Source organism: Acanthisitta chloris, unplaced genomic scaffold, assembly GCF_000695815.1.
Source record: "Acanthisitta chloris isolate BGI_N310 unplaced genomic scaffold, ASM69581v1 scaffold22842, whole genome shotgun sequence".
NCBI classification, from domain to species: Eukaryota; Metazoa; Chordata; class Aves; order Passeriformes; family Acanthisittidae; genus Acanthisitta; species Acanthisitta chloris.
In genome coordinates, this window is record NW_008661339.1 from 23,383 (window position 1) to 29,382 (window position 6,000).

Genomic DNA, 6,000 nt, shown 5'->3' on the forward strand with positions numbered 1-6,000 from the left:
CCATTCCTGTCTCAGCTGAGCAGGTTCAAGTCTATCCTATAATCTGCTGTGAAAACATTGAGTCTGTTCAGCCAAAACTGGAGTGTTGTGGTAACAAACCAATGGTCTTAATGTGCCCCAGTCTAACCTTAATCCATTTTTCAAGGCTTGTAGCTACTTGCTAAACCAAATGCCAATGACAAACTTCATTAAAGCTCCTGCTCTTCCCACACACTGTGAGGTTTGCAGCCTCACCTCCAGCACTGCTGCTTGAAGACCATTCTTTGGTTTTATGGCTACTGTAAATCTCCAGAAGACAACAAGAAAGATTTCACCTCTGTACAGGGTTTTGCAATCGTTACACCTTCAGACAACAGCAAATAGAATCATGCACTAAAACCAAACAAGAAAGGTAACCCTTTGCTGCCTTTCGTGTCCTGAATTGTGAGCTCGAAAATGTCAGAAGACACATGAAAATCTAGCAAAAGTAAGAATTTTTTCTCTTGAAAACTGGTTTCCTTGTAAAATCCCCATACTGGAACATACACTTAGAAACTTTATGGTAATTAATAAAACATTGCTGACTACTCAAGCACCTTAGCTTGGTTTCTGCAGGTGCTTCTTGGTTGACTAGTCTGAGCCAGGTTCCATGTGGGTTTTCCACAGATAATCCCATCAGAGGCTGCACTGGCACACAGAGTTCTTGAGTACATAAGAGACCATAATGCTGGGTCTTGGGTCAGCTGGGTAAATCCAACACTACATAAAACAACCTGTTCTGCTGCCATTCTGAACCTCAAATGGAAAAACGTGTGTCTGGTGGGTTTGCTGAGCCTAGCTCAGCTCCAGCTCTGCTTGCAGCTGTGGTGACTATTCCCATGGCTGTGTTGTTGTAAGAAAGCTCATAAATCGTTAATCCCTGCTCTGTCTCTCACAGCCTGAACTGGATTAGGCAAGACCTGGGAAGAGTTTCAGTAGCTTCTTCCCTGTTACAATGGAGTCCTGCCCAAAGGCATTTTGAAAGAATCCATATGGTTATTGACCATGTGGTGTGCTGTAAACCAGCACGAGAGGAGGGAGTGACTTTGTGGGTTGTGGTATGATTGTCAATAATAATTCCTTCCCAAATAATGGATTAGATATAAGTACTGTCACTGGGATGGTTGTTGTAACACTGCAGCAAAGATACTGAGCTGTGTGTCAGCTAAGGCTGCCTCTGGTTCTTGTCCAACTGATTTTCTTTATCCACAACTCCCTTAAAACACATGGAATTTGGGAAGTACCACTGCCATCAAGCAGCCATGTGTCATTTTCCTGCAATGGAGTAAAGCTCCGTGTTGCAGTCTCTGTTCTTGCCTAGCATTCAAATTGCCTAGTTTTGTTTGTTTGGGTTTTAGTGCTTTGCACTGATGTTTTTATGAAGCTGGTTTTTATAACCCCAGCATTTTCTATTTGAGAGGTAGTAGATGAATCACAACATGTCACTTCATGTGAGGTTGGGATTCTTTTCTCCTGTACACATCAGTTTATACTGAATTTCATCTCCCATTTTATTTTGCAGTCGCTGTGTTTCGTAAGGTCCTTTTGCAATTCTTCACAATCAGCTCCCACCTTTATTACCCTGTGTAACTCAGCAGCTCCAGCAAGCTGTCACCTACTTACTCATCCTTCTCTTCATTGTTTAACAACATGCTGAGCAGCATGAGCTCAAGCACAGATCACTTAAGTGGAGTTTCTGAGAAAGCTGAGTAATTTTCCTACTCTCTTTTCTATCCTTTGATCACTGTACCCATGAAAGGACCTCCCCTCATGTCTCAAAATTTCTAAGCTTCCTTCAAGACTTGATTAGAAACCTTGTGGAATGCCTTTTTGAAATGGAAGTAGGTTATATTGAAAAGATCTCCCTTATCCACACACCTGTTGACTCCTTCAAAGGACTTCAAAGAAAGTAACTTTCTCTTGCACTTATGCAGAACCTTCATCAGGAGTTTAAATTAGCTATTTCCACTGTAATTTCTCCTTCAGTCTTTCTGTGCTTTGTCCACAAGATCAAAAGTCTTTGGAAAATGTGGAAAATCTGATTCCAGAAAACTCAGGTAATTTGTGAAACAGATTCTTGTTCTCACACTGTGTTTGCCATGTTGCAGTACAGTTCTCAGTGGTGAACAGCACAATGCTGACAAGGTTCTGCAGTCTCAGTGCTGTGCAGCTCACCTGTTTCAGTGGAGTATCTTGGCATAAGGAAAGCAGCTGTTAGGACAAATCAGTTCTTCAGGTCTAAATTAAAGAGGGACAGACCAACTTGTGGGAGGCTGGTCACCTGGTGATGCTTCTCGAGGACTTCCATGAACAGGAGAGCTGTTGCATTACATGAAACAATAAAAGAGACAGCCCCACCAGGCACTTCAAGAAATGTGATGTGGGTGAGAGACAGAGAGACCTTAGTTTGCACAGTGCTCATCCTTGAACTCCCAAAAAATTATTCTGTTCACCAAGGGAGTTCTTTACTCTGTTTACAGCAGAGTGCCTGGCTTGGTTGGACTCAATGATCTTACAGGTCTCCTCCAACCTTGATGATTCTATGATTCCAAGGGACTCTGGACTAAACCAGACTCCAGAATACTTCTGAGTGAAGAGCCATTTGTTTTAAAAACCCATGCAAGGTTCTGTAGACCTGTCTGGCATCCCCAAAAGATAGATATATAAACCTGGTCACCTCTATACTTGAAAAGAGGGTGTATTGAAAGCAGCAGTTTCGATCTAGGTGCCTCTGGTTTATTTGCTGGGCATGAAGTGAGCACTGGCAATTGGTATTTTACATGTGCTGACTGCAGGGATCACTTGCATATATATGTACATATATACAGTTTGCACACACAAAGATGCAAATCTGTTTGTATATGAATAGACAGGTGTATATAGATTTGTATATATTCTAACTGTGGAAGGAAATGTCCATAAAGACTAAGGACATTCTGATAGTGATCATTCATGGGCTATGAGCTTCCATAAACTCTGTGTACAGGGATCCTCACTCTGTTTCTTCCTGATCACTTCACTGTACACACGACAGGGTTGTGTAAGCAGCCTTTCCAGCTACCACCTGACTGGCACCTTGTGCTGAAATGATCAGCTATGATTACTCCTAAATCTGTCTCTGAATTACTGCTTGCCAAGACAGACTGCATGTCTGTCTCTGGAGCTGTGTAGGTTGATGGGTACCTACCTGCCAGTGGATGTCATGGGACTGTGACCAGGCAAGTCAGGTTTGCATAACCTGTCTTTGTCCTTTTTATCACCCCTCAATTTCCATGTCTTCCACAGACTTGTCAGCAGGAGTTTCATGTCATTGTCTAGGTCACTGATAAACAAATGAATAGTGGCAAAAAAAGTCCAGACCTTTGGCACTGCTGCTAAATGTGGTCGTGCTCATTGGTGACTCCCAGTGATCAATACTTTGAGATCAGTGAAAGAACCATTTTTTAAGCCATGTAGTTAATTACCTGGCAAGTACATATTTCACCAGTTTTCAAAACCAAATGCAGTGTTGTACTAATGCCTTGGAGGAGTTAACATTGCATTGTGATGGTTTTCTTTATTCAACAGGCCTGGGAAATTAAAACAACAGAAGAAAAAGGCACCAGCCCTACTTCATTCCCTTTCTTACTACTAGTCAGCAAAGTGCTCTGAACTGAAAGGCTAAGGATGATCTCCTCCACTTGAGATCTCCTTCTCCCTTTAGCTTTGAGCAGGAACTGCTGCTGGACAAATCCTTGTTTCTACTGCAATTCCTAATGAGAAATGTCTTTAGGTAAGGAATGTCCTGGGAATATTTGGCAGGAGAAAACACAGCCCCAGAGGAGAAGTGGGATCTCTGCATTAGCTATGTAGTCACAGGACAAGCAGGGACCATCTCCTTGGGGACTGACCTGCCTGGCACAGCCCAGACCTGGCAACTCACCCATCCCTGGGCAAACGTCTGTGTTGGACTGGAGGTGCTGAGCCATAGGACTGGGGCTCCAGTGGAGCTGCAATGGGACTCCTGGGCCAGGGACTGCAGGAGAGGGGAGGTCCCAGATCAGGCAGGTCAGGGTGCTTGGAGCCACTTGGAGCCCAGACAGAACTGGCGACTTCCAGCTCCCAACTATATTCTCATGAAATTAAAACCTGAGTACATTGGTGATAAAAAAAAAATAAGTGGAAGCTAGCAGTGGTGGACCTAAATCTAGTTGACAAAATGTGCCCAACAGAATGCTCCAGCAACATTTAATGTTGCTGAAACGAACATAAATGTAGTGTTCCCCTGTGTTTGTGTGCCAGAAGTCACCACAAAGCAGTGAGCAATGCTGATGATGTAGGATGTCAATAAAGGAACAGCATTTTTAAGGGAGAGCACAATTTCTTCTTGAAATACATCTGGTGCAGCACAAGCTGGTGATGTCAGCTCTCCAGTGGGAAGGGCAACTAGCCCCCAGCCCCTGTTTTACCCGTGGTAGTCATACACAAAAGAGGGCCTGGGTGGTTTTCTGTCAGCACTGATTTCCTGAAGATAATGCACACGTGGCCACAGAAGAATGAGTCTGGGGTCTGCTTGCCTTTCAAGGCAAGCCAGCAATGCCATCATCCAAGCTTAGGGATTTTGTTTGAAGGGGTTGCAGTGTTCTGGAGTGTTGGGATGCTGTGGGCACAGGGATGGGATAGCCACTGACAGTGATGGAACCATCCAGCAGGTGAGAGCTGTGTCTGGCCCACGCTGGGCTTTCCTTTAGAACTGTCCTGCACAAGGGACTAGAGAAGAAAGTCACAGCCTTTACTATCACACCTGTCCAAGTGGAGGTGGGAGGGAAGGAAATGGAGTGGAGTTGGCTGAACACACTTTGAACACATTCGTCCCCTGGAGATACCAAGCTGCAGACAACAGCATGGCCAGGCTGTCCTGGGCCCTGCAGCAAGTCCTCTCCAGCAGCAGTTGCTGCCCAGATGCTCTCAGGAGGGAACTCTCTGTCCCCACAGCCCCTGGAGCAACTCCACTCACAGGTTCAGGTAAGTCCCAAGGTGAGTAAGCAGCCACAGGCCAGAACTAAATCAGGTCTTCAGGCAGCATAAGGCTTCTGATCAAAACTACAGCATCCACCTTGTGTCTGTGAAGGGTTTATTTCCCCTTCTCAGGGCAGGGCATGAGGTTTTTCTTTCCTGTTGGTGCAGGCTTCAGACAGGGCATCCCTGGGTGCAGGTCAGGTGTGTCAGAGGCAGTGGCCCACAGGAGATGTGTTGTACTCCTGCCTCGTTTGCTGGCACTTTCTTCTGAGCAAGATCCTCTCCAGTGGGTCCAGTGTCCACTTGGTACTGGTCAGGAAAGGGCAGTAGGCAACACCAGAAAGGAAAAACTGTTTTGAAAGTGGAAGAATCCAGGATAACACACCACGCAGCCACAGTGTTTGCAAGTAGACTCTTCTCTGTATTTTTAGCAACTGATCTATGAGATCATTTTGCTATTTTCAGTTGTTTGTGACTTGGGACTTTTCTGCTGGGAACATGCTGAGTGGGAAGGAGCACACACTCTTTGCTTCCAGCAAGGGGCTGAGCAGACCCTACACACCCAGTAAATGATAATTTTTCTGAGCATCTTACCTCCTCAGAGCATCACCCATTCAGGGCGTCTGCAGCAGTTTGGGAAATGCCCTCCAATGTTCTTCCAAGATGCAGGAGAATAAGCATGTAACCAGGAAAAGTCCAGACAGTCTTCATTAAACTGACCAATTGCTTCCATGAGTAGGCAGCCTGTCTGTGAGCCTGGATGGCATCTCTTGTGCCCCATTCACAGGCAAACAGTCTCACATAAACACAATTCCTGCACGTGCCTTCCAGTGATTCCATGGTTGCAGAGAAAAGGGTCTCACAGCAGATCATATGTATATTCTGCATGTTCTACACTGTTCCCAGCATTCACACAGTGGTAGCTACAATCATCAGCTACAAATATTGAGGTTCAAAAAGACTCAGTGCTGGTCCTGCACTTGG